Consider the following 24562-nt stretch of genomic DNA (forward strand, 5'->3'; position numbering starts at 1 on the left):
ATTTTGTTTTCCTGTGCTAATTGTGGAATTTATACTAATGTAACATGAAAATCATTAGCATATTGAAATTTATTAAAAAATAAATAATAATTTGGAAAGTCAAGATAAAATCTGAATGTTTGCTAAAGATATATGTAACATTACACTATAGTTGCAATATCGTTGGAATGATATATAATTTTTTCCTTTATTTTATAATCGTTATTGTTAAAAAGTTAGATGAGTTGTTTATGCACGGAACCCACTACTGTTTCTTGGTTAAAATAACTTCCAGAATTTTGACATTGACATCTGAAGTCAATAGAATAAATTGAATAGTGTGAGACAAAATATATATAATCTGACTTCAATAATTGCAAGGATTGTGCAAGTTTATTTATAATCAGAGTATTATACAATTTGGCAATGGAGTAAAGATTTAGAAATGAATGCAGAACATTCAAATTAGTATTTTCTTGTTTCTAATATATAGAAATATAGTCTATTTTCCAGTATAAAAGTTTTACTTAAAAGTATGGGAAAGCAGATTTGTTTCATGCATGATCTTTATAATACTGGTATGAAATGAATGAATTTTAATCTGTAAACAATTTTTTGTTAATATTGAAATGCGTTTCTTTGGGTACATTTTTAGGCACTTGTGGATCTTGTCAGACAATATGCAATAGAAAAAAGATGTCCGTGTGCATAAATTTTCCCATTGTGTTACTTCATTTTATCTAAATTTCAAGGGTAATTCTTTTCATTTTTATATGGCATGTTATCAGTATAAAGGCTAGTGAAAATAAATTGGTATGTGTATCTGTTTTTGAAGTGTAATGCTTAAATAAAAAGATGGTGTGTGTTTCTTCATTTAAACAAAATTTCAAGGATAGTATTTTTCAGTGTTTGTTATTTCTCAATGTAAAGGGTAACAAGGGGAAAAAAACTGGTATGGTATATCTGTTTTTTAAGCATGATAATTTTATTTATTTCTTTAGTGATGCATATATATAGAGAGAAGGTCTTTGGTCCAACTAAAGTTATAATAAATCTAATTTTACTAGATCTCTCCCTCCCCTCAGGTGTAGAAAATTTTCAAGTGCAGAAAGTTTATTTGCAGAATTAATTCATTTCTGATAAACTTATTATCATTAATTTTTTATATAACATGTTATTAAGTTACACATTTGACTACTGTGTAATAAAATTGTATTTAGGGCAAAAAATTAACTATAATTTTGCATCTGGTGACTAATATCATATGCTTCTAAGAATATTACTTTAACTTTTTCCATAATTTTTGTATTTCAGGAACATGAAACTGTTATTTTGATATACTTAAATAATAAAAGTGTGTATCTGAATCAATTAATGGATACAAATATTTTACAGTTATTTTTAGAAGATATTTGCCATATCGCTTCTAATAATTCATAAAATATGTTAAAATATAGGTAAATAATTTGGTGCAGAATTCAAATTTAGGGTTTAAAATATAGTGAATCATAAGACTAAATTATTTTTATTGTCATGATTTGCCTGGGCTTAAGAATGTACTTTTCGCCCGGTGGAAATTGTCATCAAACTGTCCTGAACAGGCTTTTTGTTGATAATAACTTCCAGGCTTATCAGTACCTCCTTTTGAGTGGAGGGTATGCAAATATAGTACCCAATTTAAATTACATTGTGATTGTAATAATATTGTGGTATTAAATAAGTGACTATAATTACAATTTAGATAATTGCATTGTAATTATATTACATTGTGTCTGTGAACTCTTAATTTCATTACTTTATGCAATTATGTTGTAAGTGCATAATCTAATTGCAATAATATAATCTATTCGCAATTACAAAATAATTATAAATGCAGTTACATCTTAAATAGAGGCCATTTTAATACTTTTAAATTTTCGCAAGATAACTTCCCATTAAGGTTCATTTGGAGGAAACTATGCAAATACTAAAAAAGAAGTTATGCTAAATTTACATATTTTGTACAGTACTTTCTTGTTAAAATGCTGTTCAATATATCTTCAATACTTTTGTAAATTTAACGACATTCTTTGCAATCACTGTGGTGCTTTAAAAAGAAGTTTCTTAGTTATGCTTTCTAATAAGAATGGGTTTAAAATTAAGTATTATGTATAATAACTAGCAGTTAAAAAAACTTGACTGCATGAAAATGCTGTTGCTGTGTAAAATAAAAAATAAGCTTTCTTTTATGCTTTGAAATGAATTACATTTGATTAAGTCGTCCTTTTACTTTAACTTTTGATTTAATTTGAATTCTGCACCAAATTATTTACCTATATTTTAACATATTTTATGAATTATTATGTGGTTAACACACATTCTTAAATTGGACAGGTTTTATCTAAATTATTAGTATAAAATATATAAACTATGAATTATTTTGTAACATAACTCAAATTACAAAATTCATTCTATATACGTTCAAAGTTATTATCTTTTATGGAATAACTGTTTTTTAATTTAGGTAAAAATTGGATTTTTAGAAGTATTACAAATACAATGCAACACAAAGGTGATCTGATTGAAGAGGAAGGACTTTTTATTACGGTTTCTAGTTCGTATTTATATTACATTTGATGAAAAGCTTCCAAAACAGAGAATGCTGTACTTTCTTCTTCCATATATGTTATGAAATATTTCACACATTTAAAAGAAAGTGTTTCTTCAGAATCTTGCACAATTATTTCCATATACCTCAGACTTAAATGACAACATATTTTTTTAGTATGAATTTACAGTGTTTTTATGGAAATTTTTGTTAAAATGTCATTAAGATAAATTTATTTGCACACTCTACGCTTTAACTATTTCCCCATTTGACACTATTGAAAGTTTTTATTCATATCTTATTTATTTTAGTCTGCTAACGAAACTGAAACATCTAAAGAATAAGTTATTTTGAATATGTTTACAAAATATACACGAAATTTTTATTTAAGTGAAAACGTCTATATACTATTCGAGAATTAATAAATTATCCGAAAAGTTTATATGCGCTGAATGCCGCGCGTCTATAAAATAAATCTTTAAAAAAACAGCAGACATTCAGCCAGCGTGTTTGATAAACGCGCCAAAATTGGCAGCGCGTTCACTCCCTCGCCAAGAGAGAAAAGTTGGTGATTCAGCCTGGTTTAGAGGAGCCTTAGTGCGAAGGAAAGGTATATAGAAAGAGGGGCAATTTCGTATTTGAGGAGAGTAAAAAGGAACTTCGTACATCTTGTACAAGTTCAAAAGGCCAGGAAGAAAAGATGGGACAAAATAAAATTAAAAATAAATGGCCCAAAATTAATAGAGGTAAAAAAAAAGGGCCTATAGAAAGAAAAGGAAAAGAAGTGGAAAATATCCTAAAATACGATTGTGTCCATGAGTGTAGTTAAAAGGAGAAGAAGCTGTCTTCATTTACAATAAATAGTGTCTCACAGGTGTGTGTGTGTGTGTGTGTGTAGTGAGTGTGTTTGGTAATGGTGAATAGATGTGTTACTGGGGAAAAAACAAATATTGACGGTGTTAAAATGCTTCGTATCAAGGTATTTAGCATGTAATATAAAGTAATATGTATGCTTGCATCCTGAGATATCAACAAAAGTCATCAAACAAAAGTATATATTAATTAAACCAAAGTAACTTATGCTACTTTTATATTCAACATTTTCATACATTTTTCAAAAAACAGCAGCAGACTAACATCATAGAACAAAAAAAAAAAAAAAAAAAAAAAAAAAAAAAAAAAAAAAAACCTGCACATTCCCAAAAATATATATATATATATATATATATTGTGTAAATTACTGAGTATATGTATTAAAAACACAAATTAAACAGTATTTCTTAATTTAACTATCATAATTTATTACAAGATTAATTATTTTACTATCATAATTTATTACTGGTTAATTAATGTTAGTATAACACAATGAGGCACACTGTTATTTATATAAGCTCATAGTTCTAAAAATTCATTTAAGGCGGTGAAGAATAAACCATCCCTTACATATGGACAGATGGCAAAGAACAGTATGAGAAAAAAATCGGTGAGGTATAATATTATTTAAAGGCTAAACTATATTCAAGCGATCTAGAAAGAAAAGAAAATCCAGAAGATCCGAGAGGGAAATAGCGCGATGCCCAAATTATCCCTCTCATCCCCAAATTTTCCCTCTCTCGAGATTCCTTAAGGGCTTTGTAAGTGTTGACAGAGGCTGTGTCTACCCGTACGACGTCGGACGTTTAGCTGAAACATGGTAAAAATGCTAAACGTACGACTAGTTGCGCAGAGACACTTTCGTGATTTCTGCGCATTCCGACCAGTCGTAAAGAGATGTTTATTTACATTTGTGTTGATTATCGGAAGGGTGAATTGCTTTTCCGTGTAGGGCTAGAATGTCAAGAAAAAGTTACTTTTTATTTCGTTTGATGACTAATTACTATCATTCTTTGATAGATATCTAAAACATTATACAAAATAAAGAACTTTAAATATATCTGAATATTATTTCTTGTTTTAAATTGCTAATGTTTGATCATTTTATACTGATGCGGAGTTTACACAAATAATGAAAATTTCTTGAAATTCTTATCAACAGATTTAAATAAATCATGCATGCAAACAGTAAAATCACATTCTTATGAAACGAAATTGAAAAATCGTCATAAAACCTTGTGTAACTTTTCTGTCATGCGTAGCTAAATATTTCTATAAAATTGCATACAGAAGCATTTATATACATGAAGAGTGTGTTCAGGAGATTAATTCAGAAATGTATGTGCATATGCTTGTATGTACGGATGTAGGTGTTCATGTAGCATATGTATATGTGTGTACATACGTTTGTGTGTGTGCACAGATATACATGCATACATACATTTTTGAGTCTGGTCTCCAAAAGTCAAGCTGAAAAAGAATGTAAACAAACCACCCAGCTCCTTAACAAAAAAAAAAAAAAAAAAGTTTAGATATTTTTTATTATAATTTTGGATTCTACTGCAAACTTTTGTATGTGGGTTTGTTTTAAACTCTTAGAAGTACTCAAATTTTAATATAAAGACGTGAAAATTTTTGACCTTTTGATAGTGTACCTGATGATCTATTAAAAACACAATTGACTCTCTTCTATTTAATATTGAAAAGAAGGAGGGGGATATGTACAAAATTATAATAAAGATAATTCGAAGGTATTTTTTATAAATATATGTGACTGATTACACACTCTGAAAATAGAAAAAATAATCGCTTACAAGTGACTTATGCAGTATTTGTTTTATTATCATATCCTACCCCCATAAGCTAAAAAATAAAACTTTATACAGGAAAGTCATTTTACCTCCAAATATATTTTATGGTATTGAAGTATGATAACAGATGATTGTTTTTGTTAGAAAAATTATAATGTTATGAATATTTTCTAAAAAAATATTTTCCTGAAAATAATTATACATTATATTCAAGCATATTTATATATTAATATATATATATTATATTGAAGTAATAGATGACATATTTATATATTCTATTTAAGAAATAAATGGCAGCACTATGTCTTGTCGTTAACTTTATCAAAAGAACTTATAGGTTCAAAGCACCTAATTTCTAGTATAAGAACTGTACTTCGAATGTCCTTTTCTTTCCCCCCCCCTTTTTTTTTTTTTTTTTTTTTTTTTTTTTTTTTTTTTTTCTGTAAGAGTTTTGCTTTATACTATTTACAGATGACATCTAAAAATGCTTGGCCTATCCAAATATATAAATATGGAAGTGTGAAATAATGCAATATATTTGTATGTATATAGAGTAAAATATTAGTAAATTCTACATAAGTACATTATTATTCTAAGATAATGTATTTAAAAATATTCAGTTTAATGCAAATATGTGAATCAATTTATACATATAAATTTTAAGTGTATGACTTCTGTTGGATGTTTTAAGTAAACAATCAAAAAAATTAACCTTTTTATCAACTTATCTTGCACATATATACATTATTACTTTTTTTCCTATAAGAATAAACTTAATCTAATATAATAATCTAAAAATAAATAATACACAACATCTATTAAGGCAAACCATTTTTAATACAGTAACAAATAATACAAGCAATATAATTTAATACTTTCAGTCGTCAGAGAATGAAGTGAGGTTTGTGAAGCTATTTAATGAACAAATATGAAAACAATTTTTGATGTTTCTAAAATACAAGTTCTAAAAGAATTAAAATATGTACATGAGATAAATGCCGCTCTTTTTGTTTTAACCCCTTTGAATAAATTTTAACCAATTTGATACTTTTTGTACTTCTTTTCAAAACCTTGAAATATATAAGAAACTGATTTCAGGACCAACACATTTCAAGAAATATTGCTAACTGCAATGAATCAGCACACATGTATGACTTCATCAGAACCATCAGAATGTCTTGTATTACCTTTATTTATTTATTTAAAGTTACTAATGGATTTATATGTAGAAGAGCTGAGATTTCTAATACAGTTACCACACAGGCATTTTTAATGATCTTTTCACTAATGATTTAAAATCTATATATATTTTTTTATTATTATTCAAATGAAAAGTTTTTGTTTATTTGTTTCCAAAATAACAGCTACTTCCTTAGTTCAATTATTATTTTTTTAAACTGGTTTGTCTGGTGAATTTTTTTTTTTTTTTTTTTTTTTTTTTTTTTTTTTTTTTGTGAATACATTAGTTCTGTAATTTGTTGTTTTCAGTTTTTAATTTCTCTTTTGAAAAGTTTTCTGCAGTTTAACTTAATAGCCAAGAAACTTATGATCAACATTCAAAATCTAACTTCCATTTTAAATTTCATTGTTTACCTGGATTCATAACAAGTGTATTATTTTTAAATTATTCAGACAACTTGACAATGAGTTCTGTGTCTTACATCTTCATAATGGTAGAAAATTTCATTGTACAGCCTATGTACATTTTAGTTTTGTCATGTCATGCCATTTGTGAAATATTCCTTCTCTCTGCTTAATTTTATTCCATATATAGAGATATTCAGTAAGTTTAAGCATAATAAATTTGTAGAAGATAAATCTCTAAAATTCCATTTTCAGTTTCCTATGCAGACTTAAATGCATTTAGTACAGCAATCAATTACGCATTGAATTCTAATATAAAAATATTTTTTATCACAGCCTTCAGATCATTCCTGAACATCATTCAAATCATCATCAGACTGCAGTATGAAATATACAAATATTTCTACTGTTTTTGAAACAAAAAAGAAATCATTTGATGACAAGGTCTGGTGAACATTATGCATAAGCTGAAATTATCATTCCTGGAACAGCAATCTGGCAAATTTTAGTCTTGTGTGTTGCAAAGCGGAATTTTACTGCTGAGTTTGCTACACAGTTTTATAGTTAATAGGAATTGTATTATTACGTCAAAAAAATGTTAGAACTATCTGTCTAAGAGAAGATATGCCTTTTCAAAGGAACAATATAAGGGAAACTGGCTCTGATTCACTTTATACATGAGGAAAACAGCAAAATCTCCTCTGCAGCCAGCCTATTCCTCAAGATAAAACTCTGAGCGAATTACTAGCATTAAGCGGATTTACCTCTCGGCCGCTGGTGGGCCTAGTACAAGTTAAGTCAACAGGTTAGCGTAATAAACTTTTATCATGATATTATGTGACCTATAATCTATAAGCAATGCTCTTCATAAAAAATGTTAATTCTGTTTGCTTTCTGGATTCTGAACTTAGCTAGAATATGTGATCTATGCTCTATTCTCTTGTTTTGAGATCTGCTCATCAAAACAGAGCAACAGGTGAATTAAAGAAGGATATGCATGCAGTGCAATCATCTTCAGTACGATCTCAAGTCATAGTCATGTCTTTAATCCACCTAAAATCCAGTCCCAGTACTTTTCACTCTTTGAGCAAAAGTATAATTCCAGTTGGAGTCTAAATTAAGATGAGTTCCGGTATTTCAATTTTTCTACCGAACTATTTTCATTAATTAAATTGAATTATCTAATTTTATTTATTAATTTACATTAAAAATTTTTTTTTTCTTTATTTTTATCTTTGCTGACGACCTTTCATAGTCCTTCTTCTTTTAGAAATTAAGTACTGACCACAATGCATTGAGGCACAAAATTGAACAGGCACTCATATAATCCTATGGCAAACATTCCACACTTGCTAGATAATGTGTTTCACATTGAGGACATCGAAGCAACTGAGCCTACGCAGACCAGATAGAGCTTAGGTCACATTATTTTGATCACGGCAAAGCACGCAAGGGCTTTCTGCCTAAGAACAGGGATGCTTTTGTGGAGCACTTTTTAAAGGTTTGATTTGGTTTGTTTGATTTTAGAAAAGCACTTGAGAGCTATTTGTCTAAGAAGAACAAAGATTCTTGATGGCTTCATGATGGACGTTTCGAAGAAAACTAGCTGGCATTCACATTGCACAAGTGAAAACATCAAAAACTCCCATGCGACCAGCCCGTTCGCTGGAATTTCAAAACATACGAACTAACAGTATTCACCAAACCAATTTTACTGGTAGGTTTATGCTCAATAGGGGATATATTCGTGGATCAGGTACGTCGTGTAAGTGTCAGTAAATAACGTAGCCAGTCTTCGGCAATAAGCTATGAGTGGCGTTCATTATCCTACTGAAATATCGTACTTGGATTCTTTGTCAGGTATTGGTGTATATTGGTAGAGACAGACAGATTTTGACATGTTAAGGTCTCATGTGCAAGCAGTAATTAGAATGGTGCAAAGCATAGTATAACATAGTCAACGTATTAGACAATGAGAAATGTTACAACACTGACTAAGAAAGGAATGCAAAGGATACAAAAGCAGATTCGAAGTACATCTGTATTCTGCTCAGATCAGAAGGTGAAGGCTCATATGATAAGGGTAACACAAATGCATTTATCACTAGGGGATATAATCCTACTTAATTGTGATGCAGCCTCTCTACTGTATATTCATGCTCTGTACGAGATCGTCCACGATTTTCTGAGAAATTATGTTCAATTCTTCTTGCAGGGCTGATTACAGCTATGAAAGCATTGAAAGGCACTGGCGACGGGCTGTCAAAAGTCCCTATACCATACACCATATATTAAGCTGGAGCATACGACAGCCTTCAGAATGCCTACGCTAAGACAGGTGCTATATCTTTACTCCTTAACAAGCTAGCGACAGTTTGTATATCATGAGGTGTAGCACTATTGTTCGCGAAGAATCTTGGAAAAGATGCACGTGAGGAGAAGAACATTAGCACAACCGCATTCAGTATGAATTAATCTTCTTCAGATGTATGGAGCTTCATATAGCGACCAAGCATTTCACTTCCACAAACGAAAATTTGAGCACTTGCAAACTGTTTCCTTTCGATGATGTTAGAGGGACGACTGCGTAATCTCTGCTTTATCTAGATATTTAGACGTCCATAATGGCTAGATAATCTAAATATCGGAAGATTAAAGCTAATTGTAAGATTAAAGCTGTTATCTTATTCTTGAACCTGGATGATAATCCCTGATATAATATTGCAGCGGCTGCTCTATTGTACTAGAAACTGGATGACACCCCCAGCCCCTGTTTAGTCTTGCCAGCGACTGCTCCTATCATCATTAAAATTCAACTCCATTGCTGAGCTACTCAGTGGCGTAGCGAGGGGGGCTAGGGCCCCGAGCGCCGCCAAATGGTCTCCAAACAAGATTTTCATCATATCACTGTGTTCTTTTCGGGGATAGGGAGCGCCAAAAAGGTATTTTGCCCCGGGCGCCAGTAATGCTCGCTACTCCACCGGAGCTACTCAGATCTTTTGTTTGCAACACTACAGAAGACACTGCCTCCGACGAGAAGGCATCAAGGTCCGCAAAGCGATCAAAACACCATCAGATTGTTTCGTAGTGATATTAGTGGTATAGCTAGAGACGGTCAAGGGTGGACATCTATCCCTGGGCGTAATATCAAGGAAATACCAAACTGACGAAGTTTTAGAATGAAACAGTTTCCATACTTAGAAAACAGAAGGGTGTACGAAATCTGCAGTTGTCTTTAGGCACTGAAAACTCTAGCTAAGTCTTTAGCCATATTGGATGTCCAATCCGAGTGCATGCACCTTAGGATTTCACCCACTGTCACCACCACCAGATGATGGGGGTCATTAGCATAGATCTCCCATCATCTAAATATAGCTCTCCAGTGGCCGAGCGGTAAAGCCGATGAAATCGGGCCGGGGTTCGAATCCCGGCGAGCAGACTGGCTGCTAACTAAGCGTTTTCATGGTTTCCATATGTGTAGCCTATATACAGTCCAATATCCCTTAGAAAGTCTTTCACGAAGGCATCCCTTCCCTTAGACAGGTAACCCTCGAATGCTTTGCTATAACTAAATAAACTGAACCCAACTCATCATCTCTAAGAGAAGTGGGATTAGGTTATCCACTTAAGAACTTAAGAACAGGGTTACAAGTTAAGTTCTGTTAAGTGGGGATTAGGTTACCACCTCCCCAACTGCCCTTTAAATGGGGAAGAATGTACGGAATTTTCTTTTTTCTTACCCCTTGCTTTCATAATGTAATTGGAAGCACTTCTGGATGGCAGTCTTTAAGCCCAGATTTCGAATCCGGGATAGGCCATTTCTAATATTTTTTTTCGCTCCTAAATAAACCTAATACTATACATAACCATTCTATGGTGTTCTATACTCATCTACTGTAGCACAATCGCAAATAGAGCAGCTACCAGTGCTTTAATATCGAGATTAGCGTACATAGTGACTCTGCAATTGCAGTTTCGATGGTAATGGTTCAGAAGCACATGTTCTACTGTAGTGCGGATTAGGTCAACATAATCTATATACAATTGGCTCACAATCCTATAAATTTTAGAGATGTCTTTCTGGAGCTGTTTCCAAAGCTGAAGGGTGCTGACCATTCAAGAGATTTAAGGCGAATGATAAGACCTTTACCGAAGCTTTTAAGTTGGGTAAATCCAATGTCTACATGATATTTTTTCTGATTACATACTTTTTGTTTTGTGTCATATGGGGATAAACTGTATACTAGTTTTTATGCCTGCTTTGAATCAGAAAATAATTTATATTTGCAGCACCACTATAGGGTTTGCAGTCATACCCTGTTACACGACACTTGAACCATCAGCATCTATGTTCACATATTGCTCAATTGTTTTATTAGTTACAGTTTATGTGCATCCATTTCTTTGCTGAGTTGTAGCTAGGGTTTTCAGCGCCCAGGGACAACTGAAGATTTCGCACCCCCTACTGCTTGCCAAGGAGGGAAAACATTTAATTCTAAAATGTCGTAACATCAGTGTGGCGCCCCTTGGATTCTGCGCCCGGGGACAGATGCCCCTTCTAGCTACGCGCCTGTTTCTTTGTCATACATGTATGTATTTTAATAAGAATCTTTTCTAAAAATAAAATTAGACTTGCATATATGCTTAGGCAAGCTAGTTTGCTATACGAAAAGAAAATAAAATTAAAAACCCTGATCCTTAGAACATTTCAACTTGCTGTTTACCCAAGTCACATATATTGCTATAGCACCAGAGGTAAAATAAAATTAAAAACCCTGTTCCTTAGAACATTTCAACTTGCTGTTTACCCAAGTCATATATATTGCTATAACACCAGAGGTGAAATTTAAATCGACCACTTCATTTGAAAGTTATAAATGGACATTAGTATACTATGTTATCTTTTAGTACATGCTCAGCTGTTGAATTTTTAAGGCAAAGGTCCTGAGGGCTATCTGCTTAAAGGAAAAGATGCCATTCTTTGAGCACTTTTTGAATGAAACTGACTTGTATTCATATTAAACATAGGGAAAACTGTAAAAACAGAGATGTAGTTAACCCATTTGATAGAATTCAAACCTAAATTGTATCATCAGTATTCTGTGGTCTTATTTATTCGAGAACCGATACCGGTGGAATTCTTCTAAAGCAAGATTTTGGTTTATGTTTGTATATAGATATTACTTATGCAGTAGATCATTATCAGAGATATAAAAATAGTGATATAAGTGAATGAAATTTAAAAAAAAATAATAATAATTCCATTTTGCTACAAACTTCATACGCAGAAAACAAGAGAAATAATGCTTTGAATTTTGCTCATCAGAAAAAGCATTAAATAATACAGCACTTTTTAATGAGCACAGTTAATTAGCATGTATATGTGTTTTATACAGTGAGCTGTTCTAAGAGATTTTTCATGGAATGGTCAGACTTTCTTAATTTCTCAATCAGATTAGCAGCATTGTTCATCTGACATGAGACAAACTTAAATTAAGCTATACATAATTTTTAAAACAGGGCACATAAATTTCTATATAATGGCTAACATAAATTATGTTTTATGTTAGCCATTATATAGAAAACTGGCTAAATAAACAGAAAATCTGTAAAACATACAGCCTCCTATTCCACAAACAAAAAAAGGACAAATAATCTTAAAATAAAACTCAATGATTGCAGACTACAGTAATAACAATTTATTCAAAATGAATGTAGATGCAATATTTTACTTTCAAATATGTCAAGAAACTCGTAGTGATCATCCAGCTAATTAAGTTTGCTTTTAAAAAAGTGTGCATTGAAATAAAAAAAAATAAAAAAAAGGGGGGGGACAAGATCTTTTCATTATTAAAAACTGTTATGACTTAGAAGAAATCTAATCACATTACCATCCATTCACACCAATCACATAATCATCTAGCTAGTTGGAGAAAAATGGTTTGAGGTGATGAATGTATTTTGCTTTCATTAATTCTCCTGATATGAAACTCAGCCAGATCAGATTCGTGAATTTAATTGTAAAATATGGGTATTATTCAGAAGAAACTGTCAGTGGTGAAGGGCTTGGGCATATTGTAGATGACAGTAGGAATCTGCTCAGGAGCTGGCCCATAGTTACGCATGGATAGAGGACTAATGTCAGTTTCAAAAATATGTCTATTAATTAATCATGTGAGGGAGGTTTGTTGCATTATGAAAAATGAGCACTATTAATGAACAAACAACTTAAGATACTTAACAGTAATTTATCATCACACACATCACAAAAAAGAAATGCATCTCTTTGAGTGTGCATATTACATGCCTTGGATATTTAAAAAAAAAAACAAAAACAAAAACAAAGAAAGTATATTTTATTTAGTATTATAATATATTATTCTTTTTCTTATTTTTATGTTAAATGATAATTCTTAAATAGATAAGAATGAATGCATTTATAAAAACAGTCATCTCAATCTTCATAATAAATGACACCTAAAGGTTTTCCCAAAATTTAATACAGTTATTCTACATACATGTTGATTTGGCATTCATAATTGTTATGGCCAAACAATTATAATGCAAATAACAGAAGAAAAAAAAATCAAAATACAAAATGCATTTTAAGTGAGAACAGGCCACATCATACCAAAATAATTTGTCCTGAAATTCCAATCATAATCCATCATCACACAAATATACAAGCATAAAATAAAAATATATATATATATATATTGTTCCGACATCAAATACAATACTGCTTAATACTTAACATTTTATTCATGGTTAAATTAAAACATGAAAATTCTCAACATTAGAGATACAGAAAATACATTTAAAATGTATATGATATAGTATACAATCCCAGCATGCACAATTTAACAATTAAATTTGACTTCATTTATACGTATTTTTCAAATCATGAGAAACAGTTTTTGACTGTTTTTTGTGATGAAACACTAGAAGATATTTTCCAAGAAGGGATGCTTTAAGGTAAACTGGCTTGCATTCATATTACATGCAAAAAAATCATGACAACGCCTACGCAGGCTGTCCATTCAGCAGGATTCAAGATATTAGTGTTCAGCTTCTCATCAGATTGTCCACTGGCACACAACAGCCTCTTGTAATATATTATCTGCAAACATGAAATCCTTCTGTATTTATATGAAAAGAAAAAGTTATACATTCAATATTAATTACAAAACCCATTTTCATACATGCATACTGACAAATTATAAGTAATCCTCAACTCATAATGAGTATTGTTCAAAATGTTCCATCATAAGTTCAGACTGATGTAACTCAGGGTCTTAATAAAATTAGACCTTGGTATGTTTCATTATATTGTTATGAATAAGGCTTCTGTTTCACATGAAAATAGTTTAAGAACATATAAACTTATGTGACATTTATAAACAATTTATTTGCATACATTCACATGAATTTTATAAAATTAATACATATACATCCCTTTCATTACTTGATAAGAACAAAAATATATACAAAATTCTTTTAATTAAAATAATGGATGAGTAATTGTTACTCATTTGAAAGAATTATTGTAAAATACAACTTAGTGAAAAATTATTATTCTGGTATGATCAGAATCCTATAAAAACAATGCATGTATGCATAAGCTGTTTATATTTTTCTGTAAAATAAACATTTGATCTGGACAACTGCATACTTTTATTTCAAGAGGCTTTTTTAGTTAGGACTACCTAATATACACTAATGTTTGTGAAAATCACAACCATGAAGGAATTATGCACTTTGAACCAAACTTACATGAAATGTAAAGTGAGTTAAGACATACAAACGATTAGAATTACAAAGGGATTATGCATGCATGAAATGAGAACTGGCAGTTGTAAAGGACTGTAAAGTTGTGCTGAAATCTGTTTATCATCCTCCGTCTGCAGTGAACATTTAATTTGTGCTCAGTATGCCTCGTCAACAGCGGAGGATGCCATACCAACAAGTTTCAACGAGGCCACATCGTCTGTATGCAAGAAGGTGGACTTTCATATCAAACAATCACAGCCCGCACACAGCACAATGCCACAGCAGTGATGCATGTTTGGAAAAAATGGACAGCGAGAACCAAACAAGGTGAAATCCTGGCAATGGGGCACACAACAGCACATGACGACAAATACCTCATCTGCATGGCTGTGATGGATTGTAGAGCATCCTCTCGTATGTTAGTACAATATTGGAGCACAGTTACAAGTGTTCGTCGCTGTCTGCTGCAACATGAACTGCATACAAGGGTTCCTCTACACAGGATTGCCCTGTCACTGAGTAACATATGCCTCCAACTTCAGTCAGCACTGCTACACAGTGGCGTGCTCTGTAGCAACAAGTTGCTTTCTCCAACAAATCTTGCTACGATCTTGAGTATAATGATGACAGAGTATGCATTATTCGATGCATTCTAGGCACTGTATTTTAGGGGGGGAAATGCCTGTGCACAAGCTTTCTTTAAGGTACAACAGGTTTTGCATCTTCCCCAGATATGTTGCTCAATCAGCATGCCTAGGATTTCATCGGTCAGCGACTCGCACGTACAGCTAGTGGGGCACACACTGAAACTGAACTATCACATCAAGTCAAAGCCATTCCCCAGGATTACATTCAGAATCTATACAATTCAATGCCACGATGTGTACAGGCTCTCGCTCAGCATGACAGAAACCCAAAGTACTGATTTTCCAACTTTCGTTTTTTTTCCTTTGTAAATGTGATCGTTTACTTACTATCAGTAATATGCGGAATAAATTTCATTTATTTCCGACAATTCCTTCATGGTGTTGCATTTTTCACAAACATTAGTGTGTCTACAGCTTCCAGTGCCTGTTCAGCATCCTCTCGTATGTTACTGAAGAAAAATGACTAACTGAAGACAATTTTTAATCTCTATTGAAATGCCTGTAATGATTCATTGCTAAGCACAGAATCTTAAATAACACTTGTCACTCCTAGCGATGCCTCATTCTGCCTCTAGTTCATCATCAGGAAACTCCATCAGCCTGCTGTGGAGGAAGCTCCACGTTTATAAAATCATTGCCATCATCTTCAAAGGAAGAATTAAGAGGTTCTGGGAATCCCATATTATCTTTAAATACTTTCAAAGCTTTTCTCAAGCCTTTTCTTGTACAATGCAATCATAAAATGCTGGTTGAAATTCTACCCAGTATCGACTGTAATCTCCAAATGCGGCTTTATAAATTTGTGTCCATCATCTATAAAAATTACACTGACCCAAAAAAAAAAAAAAAAAAAAACATTATCTAATTTTCCAACCAAATTATCTTTCGGCTATGCCGAACTGGATGACGAAAGGGACAATTCTCAAAACCCACACATTTCCAGGAAACCCATGTAGCTAGGTTACCATTTTTACCTACTACAAAGACAACGCCAAACAATAATCGATTATCGCTCAGATTGGGACCACGTGATCCTTCAGAAGCAGAACTTTCATCTGATTGGTTCATTTCTAACCGGGACAGAGTTTCAGCTGAGACATTTTTGGCGAGGTTTGAAAAAATATCACATAGCCGCTACATTATTTCCGTAGCTAGGTGGGATTCTTTTTCTTTCTAAGAATCCTTCCATTTAAACCAGTGCAACCAAAATCTTGTTTCTCAGGAAAGTCCCATCTAGCAGGGACTGTTGCTAGAAGTAAATAACCGCTTTAATCAATACTCACTAATAATATAGTAAAATCACAATGACCAAAATTAGCCTCAATCCATTACGTCTAATCCGTTTTCAAAACACATGTTTCGTTTTTGTGATAAGAGGAGAGTGGAATGTGGAAATGAACATGAGCTCAGCATAAGAGCGTATAGGTAGTGATCACTTTAGGTTTTATACAAACGACATTCAGTGGATGAGTTGAATGTTGCCTTTTTCTCCCTCCGAGATAGCTAGATGGTGTTACTAGGTGGCTTAAAGTACAGTCAAAAGTCTTTAATCCGGAATGATCTATAATCCGGACCTCAAAGCTACAAACTTTCTGCACATGCTTAAACGCATCATGCATTTACGCATGCGTATATGCGTTTAATGTATAATGGACGGTATAAGCTAAGCTAAAATTATCTATTTCAGTTAATGTTGCAGATTGCGTTGTTCCTTAATCTTCTAATTGGATTCGGCTTATTATTTTTTGCAGACTGTTAGAGCAATTTTATAAAAAGTAAGCTTGAACTTTCGATTATGTCAAAAAGAGTTTCCGATTCCGGAGATATCAAAGGATTTACAAAGCGAAAGCATGTTTTGATGTCCATCAAACAAAAAGTGGAATTGCTGCAAAAAATGGTTAAAGGCATGAAGAAAGTGACAGAGAGGTGATTTGTTTCTCTAACCATTCCGAAATCTGTTTATCAATTTCGCGCTGCTCTGCGGGTGAGGGGTACGTCGCGGTGCGCAACGAACTGGAAGTTGACCTATCAGCACTATCCTCATCTTCAGGGCTGATGTTTTTATTTTATTCGGATTATAATTCCTCACTAAATGTAGTATTTCATCTCAATGTAGTCTTTGATATGATTTAAATCAAATTCATCATAATAAATATCACGAATACACATGAAATAGTTTTCTGGTTGCAATTTTCTAATTTCAACTATGCGTAATGTATGCGTGTAAAGAATGTGCATACATTATGCGCACTTTACGCATGCGTGCATTAAAAGAAATGTTTAATAAAGTAAACAAATAAATATTAAGCTTTTTTTTTTGTAAATTTTGATACCCTTTAGATCATAATTGCTCTTTATTTCATATTTTTAATTGGTTGATCTTTACATTTTGGTAACTTGGCGATTTTTTGGCGAAAATTTGGCAACCAACTCTCCTACAGCAACCCTGTACTTTTTTTTCACCGCCGCCATTTTGTCTTCACGAAGTAAAGACATGTTTCTTTTCTTTTTATCTACTGAACACTTCTTCCAACAATCTACTAGCCGAATTACACTTATGCTAGAAATTTTATCAAACAAAACTGCTTAATCATGACAAATATTCACTGCAAAATTGGGAAAAAGTGCACAATACCATACTCCTTACGCGTTTTTCAAAATAACACATACACATAAACCATGTACACGCCGACTTATTTTTACTTAAAAAATCATCCCAGAATTGCACAAAAATGGCATTGCGCACACTCTTCACTATATCCACCTACACTGCTTTTTTCTCATAAATTAGAAAAATTTCACGAAAATACATGACAATTTTCTCAATCTTTAAACCCGGTAAAAAGAACATATATGAAATTACCTGATCGCGAAAAAGTATTTACCCTTTACAAATATGAACATTTCCTCATATAAAATAAATGAAATATCCAAAAACTTTTACCTCTAAATCATCTATTACATTATACACGTCACCAACGAATTCATACCGCACGCGTTACAAATACTTAGTATCAAATATTTAAATTATTTCCATGCACGTTTATTTCAACTTAAACGTATACCAAATTCCTACAAACATAAAATTCACAAAATAACTATCATTTAATTAAAATATAATTAAATTCAAAAACACTACTTAAAATATAAATGAGCACATACATTAAATTAATAAAAATTACCTTACAATCCTAATTACTTTAAACTAAATCATTGCTAATAACAATTTTCCCAATAATACCAAATTCCTTTCCACCTTACATTTAGAACAATGCATAAAAATAATATCCTCAAATAATTAAAAATACTAACTTACCTAATCTTCTTCAGAATCGTGATTACGTGGCGGATACACTTTTCTAATTCATTCAATAAAATTATTGAAAGATTTTTTCTGTGAATTTTTCCTCCATACTTCCTCCGCTAAATAAAAAGCAAACTTCTCTTTATCACAATGCCTAAATACCCATTTCGAATTCACTTTAGCTAGGGCCATGGGATCCAAAAATTAAACAACACTGTTTCACACAACACAGAATAAAGCTAAATACAAAATTTCCACATTTTTTCCCGATTTCCGATTAAAGAACCGTAATTCGTCCATTAATATCACATGACATATCCCATGATCTCTCATTTCCCTCACGCAAAATAATGCGTAATCGGAACTGAGTACTGCTTACATTATACCAAAGTCCCAGGTAGTAACCTTTATCGCCTCCAAAATGTCGCCAAACTACCAGTTACCATATTGTAAAGATCAACCGTTTAATTTTATAATTTCTACATGCCATCTTAAGAGATTTAAACTGATGAGCTATAATACGGAAAAACCGATAATTCGGAATCGCCGAAGAGTCCAAGTTAAAGACTTTTGACTGTTTATGATAACCATATGAGCACCACAGCATTTAATGGGTTAATATATGACATAATTACACAGATTGGAATTTGCTAGCAAGTTTGCCCTTGAAACAGAAAGAAAAATTAAAAATCCTGCTCCAGAGGACATTCCAGCTGGCAACTTTATGAAATTTATATACTACTGTTATGAAATAATTTGATCCAGTTTTGTGAAATTAACAAAATATATGGCATTAATGAACTATACAATCATCTGATGCATATTTTAACTCTGAATGTCGAAACAGAATAGGGATTTTTTTTTTTTTTTTTTTTGCACTGTGGTTGATTCTTAACTTTAGTCATAAAGATGATGTGATCTCTTATTACGATGCATGTTGCTTTATCCAAGACCTGCCAATGATGGATTACTATATTCCCCCACCACTTTACAGTGCTGAAATTTATTAAGAATATTTCCCTCATTTTCCACTTTTTCAATACATTATTAGAACGGGCTTTCCTATAGTTTAAAATGTATTTGTTGATGTGGTAATCATTGTCTTACTTACAAAGACAAAATCCCATAAATACATACAAAGGTTATTGAGCCTTTCTTGTAATTTATTACCTTAATGCCAACTTAACACAAGAACTGTTGAAACACATTGAAGCAAACACAAACTGACATTCATTCTATGATTTCAGATGCATACACAACTTCTCGCCTACGACTCTGCAGTTGTGCAATTCTAAGACGTTTCTTCAAGTAAAAAGTCGGTCAATGTGTACATGGATACCGAGGATGTGCAATTCTTAAAACTGCGCCAAGCAATGGGTGATTCTTCACTTTCTTCGTTGTTTTTCTTGAAGTCCTGTTTTAGATTTTTGCATGTTTACAGAATTAATTCAAATTTGTAACCGGCGATATGATGGGTTAGCGATTTTCTAAATTTCTAAAAACACACGAAAACAATCGATTTGGCGACTTAGCAATTTTTTTAAAACTCACCAATCTGGACCGCAATATCTAGTTTTACCATATTGCTGTTGTGAAAAGACATGTTAGAAGATGAGTACAAGTTTAACAATTTAAAAATACTGTAATCCTAAAAACAAATCATATGGACCATGGCAGACAAAATAAAAAAGGCACTGCAAAAGCATATGGCTAGACATGGCCAGAATCTCATAAAAAATAGCACACATTAGTTTCCTGGGATTTAATCCTAGTATCCGGTGCACACGGGATTTGGCTACTTTTGGCGACTTTATGATGAGCAGTAAATGTGCGTGCGTGCGTATTTAATTATGGCAAAGCACACGAGGGCTATCTGCCTAAGGGGAGGGATGCCTTTCGTGGAGGACTTTCTAAGGGAAACTGGCTCGTATACACGTTACACATGGGGAAAACCACGAAAACGCCCATGCAGCCAGCCCGTTCGCGGGATGATGAGCAGTAAAAACCGGACATTGCGATGAGTAGTTAACGGGTCATTCAAAGAAAATATATAGTTAAACATAGTATATAGTATATATATATATATATATATATATATATATATATATATATAGAGAGAGAGAGAGAGAGAGAGAGAGAGACGTTCTTTAGATCATTTTTGGTGTTGGCGATAATTTTCAAAGTCGCGCCAAGGCTGCACCGTATACTAGGATTTTACCGCTTCCTGACAAAACATACTTTGGCTCAACTTTGATGTTAATGTTTCTGGTTAAGTAGAAGCAACATTAAAACCGGTTTGCAGTAAATGCTGTCAAATGAACACATAACTGAAATATTTGCTGATATTAAGAAAAATATTAATTTGTTCAGCTAGACATTTAGCACCAATGCTCATCCAATAACAACAAAATTATAAATTTGTTCACAGAATGTAATAAGAAATTTGTGTAAATAAGTACGTAAGCAACAACAACAACAAAAAAAAAAGGCACATTAATATCACTGCCACACCATCCAATTACGTTTGAATAAGAAAATAGAGTTATGTGCACAGCATTGAAAGAATACCTTTGAAGTACACCATATTCATTTCTTACCCTGAATCGAGCAGAACCATGTAATTATTTAATCTGCAACTACATTCTGAAATTTAATAATACACACAAATTACATTCATTTAATACACATTTTGTAATGAAATTAAATAATTACAAATATAGTTTTTACTAACCTATACATGCAGAAATTCAGGGAAAAAGATCGCATTCACCAGTTTGCTTTAAAAAAATGAATTAACATAAATAATTACAATCGAAAACCTATTCATTTAAGCAAATAATGGATTATAAATTTTAATTTTACCCTACAATCAAGAATGAGAATAACCGCATCACACCCACACCAAGCTGCATACAGGCAAGAAAACATTAACTGGGCTTAATAACAAAACACCCACATCACAGCAAAAGTCACTGTTTCTTGCTGCAATTTTTAACTTCGCTACAAATAACAGAATAATACTAGAATTGCTTACAATAAATGCACATAGAATGTTAGGCTTTTGGTATTAATATTACACGCTCTAGCTCGGCTGAAGTTAATATGTTAATGTTTCTGGCTAAGCATGTTCAACTAGATGCATTATTGAAGCTGATTTCCAATAACGTCTGGAAAGTTGAGCGCAGAAAACCAAAATATTTGCTCACCCAGATGTTTAACATTTCTATTAATACCATATCAAAGAGAACATGAAAAAATAAGTATATTTGTTCAAAAGAACACAGAAATACAAGAATATATTACATTTCGCAGTATTTAATAAGAAAAATGGGTGAATAAGTACATAAACGACACGAATTTTTTTTTTCTTCCTTTTAACTGCACACAATTCATAAATAATTTTGTATTCAAAGTTAATTAAACATTTACAGAATCAAAAATAATTTTTACCTATACATTCAGCAGAAAAGGAATTATGCCTATAATTGGGGTCTGTGCAAAAAAAAAAATAAAAAAATAATAATGATTAAAATTAATTAAAAAGACAGTTAAATTAAAACAAGACTACTTATTTAAGTGGAGAAAGCATTAGAATTTTAATTTATTTGAATTTCAACTTAAAATTTGGAACAATAGATATCACTCGTACACTCACCACCAGACCATCCGACCACGTTTCGAGAACAAAATGGCGCTCGATTGGCATGGCACATTGGAGGCATGTTAATGCGCAGAAGGTCTCTGCGCAACCAGTCGTACGTTTAGCATTTTTACCATGTTTGAGTTAGCCGTCCGACGTCGTACGGGTAGACACTTCCGTTGACAGACGTGAACTGATAACGCTGGCGTCTGTTTCGAGTTGATACACAAAGGAAGCCACAAGCAATGGCAATTTCAAAAATTTTTTGATGCTTTAAATTGATGAAAAATTAAGATTTATTGATTTAAAGGCACTTATTTATAGAAATTTGATTTAGTTTAGATGAAAGAAAAGTACTTATCTTAAAATTCCAGGCTTTTGGAGTATATCCTTATATTGTCCGCTGTTTTATTCTCGTCAACATCGGAGCCGAAATTCATTGGAATGATATAGGTTTTGTAGGGGAAAAATAAACATTTTTCAAAGAAATTTAATCGATAATCACCAAGAGGAAAGGAAAAATTTTCACTTTTTTACGGAGCGCAGCGATCGTGCTGCCGCTTGCCTCGGTGATCACCAAGTCACCAAAGAGAGGGAGAGGGGTAGGAGATTCTTTGGGCGTTGGTGAGCGGTCATATCAAAGAATGTCTGTGCAACAACAATACATATTTTTTGGTCATATCAAGCAGGTTAGAATAGAAGGCGGGAAGGTTCAACTCAAACGGTGAGGCTTGGCGGCCATGTTCCTGTTATCGCTGTAACTTGTGCAAGGAAATCTGTAATTGGAATATTTTTTTTTCTTTTCTTTTTGAAGCATGTCATCTTGTGTTGTATATGGATGCACAAAAAGATTTTTGAAAAAGATTCCTGGGATTACTTTTCACGCGTAAGTATTGATTTTCTTTTTTTTTTATGTAATTTGATAACTATGGTAAAAAAATATCACCAATGCCATGTTTTTTTTTTTTCAGATGTAAAAAAGGGACTTAATAATAATCAAAATATGTTAAATACATTTTAATGTTTCTGTTTATAGCTGTAATCTTTGTTCCTTAACACACAATGATGTATGCTAGGATTTAAACTGTATAATTTGAAGGTTTTAGGTAATTCGTTTGATAATTTTCATGAAAAATTAGACACCAATTGTTACTATTTTTATGGTTTTTAAAGGTATTAAATAAAGTAATGCTTTTCTTTATGCATTAATTATTATTCAATTTAAAATTTTTGAACTGTTAAGAATATAATTTGTGCATTTGATCAAGGTAAACTAACTTTTCTGTTGTTAAAATGTTTTTGCATAAATTTACAAATTTGTGGGCAGTATAGCAATAAAAGTAAGTAAAATATTTACACAACTGAACATGTGTAAAGATGTATCCAAAAATATAGGTATATTTCTCTAATTTAGCTTAATTCAAGGCAATTTCTTTCAGATTCTTAAATATGAAACGCGCATAAACTGAAATCACTGAATTCTCATAAATCTGTTTTATTTTATAAATATTTATATTCTTGTTGTTATAAGATTGTTAGTTGTGAAAAGAGTTTAAAACTTTCATTTAAAAAAAATGCAACCTGTGACTATTTTTTAGATAATTATCTGCTATTAATTTCAGGTTAAATATATTTTAAATGATTCTTTAAAATTTTACAATACCGTGAATAAATCAGAAATATCACTTCTTAAAGGAAAAACTGGAAAGTACACCCAACAGGTTGCTAATAAAACCTAAACAAATTCTATTTTTAAAGGCTTTAATGTTATGCACATACATTTAGATTTCAAACTATTTCTTAATGATTTTCTGTACGTAGTAAATTACGGGTATTATCATCTTTATAAGATATCATATATAAAATATGTAAAATTTCATTATAAATTTTACATACATTTAGTGGAAAATACATGCACGGAACAGCTTTAAAACACGTACTTTTCACTGACGTAATGCAATGTTTTGAAGTTACAAACATGGACGCCGCTTGTTCGGTGGAGTTTCATTTCCCGATAGTGGAGGAAACTGCGAACCCTCCTCATTATATTCTAACCTCCTTGGGTCATATCCGTTCTCCAAGGTGATGTCGTCCGCTTTTCTCAAAATGGCGTCCCAATTCAAAGAGAGATAGTGACCATTTTTCAGTCTTTTCCAAGATGGGGAAAGAAGAAAACCTAGGATGGAATAATACGAGAGAGATAGAGAGAAAAAACGCCATCTTGTCATTTTCTGATAGGGTACCGGTAATCGAATACTTTTGTGACTGCCTGTACAGGAAATTGAGGAACACGTGTTAAGAAGAAACGTTCGTTGACAAAACGTCAGATGCGCCGAGAATCTCAAATCCTTCCAGTGCCCTAAATCA

At 32.2% G+C, this 24562-nt stretch overlaps 2 long non-coding RNA genes across 4 annotated transcripts in view; one reads left to right on the top strand and one right to left on the bottom strand.

Moving 5' to 3' along the window:
- The window catches only part of LOC146993172 (uncharacterized), an 880419-nt gene that overhangs the window by 237274 nt on the left and 618583 nt on the right, over positions 1-24562 (bottom strand). The window lies entirely within an intron of this gene.
- LOC146993174 (uncharacterized) overlaps positions 1-24562 on the top strand; it is a 382674-nt gene that overhangs the window by 157067 nt on the left and 201045 nt on the right. The gene's annotated exons all lie outside the window — the stretch shown is intronic.

This window comes from Stegodyphus dumicola, chromosome X1 (genome assembly GCF_044657685.1).
Source record: "Stegodyphus dumicola isolate Sdum_Otavi_A_Nest chromosome X1, ASM4465768v1".
In the NCBI taxonomy this organism is placed as follows: Eukaryota; Metazoa; Arthropoda; class Arachnida; order Araneae; family Eresidae; genus Stegodyphus; species Stegodyphus dumicola.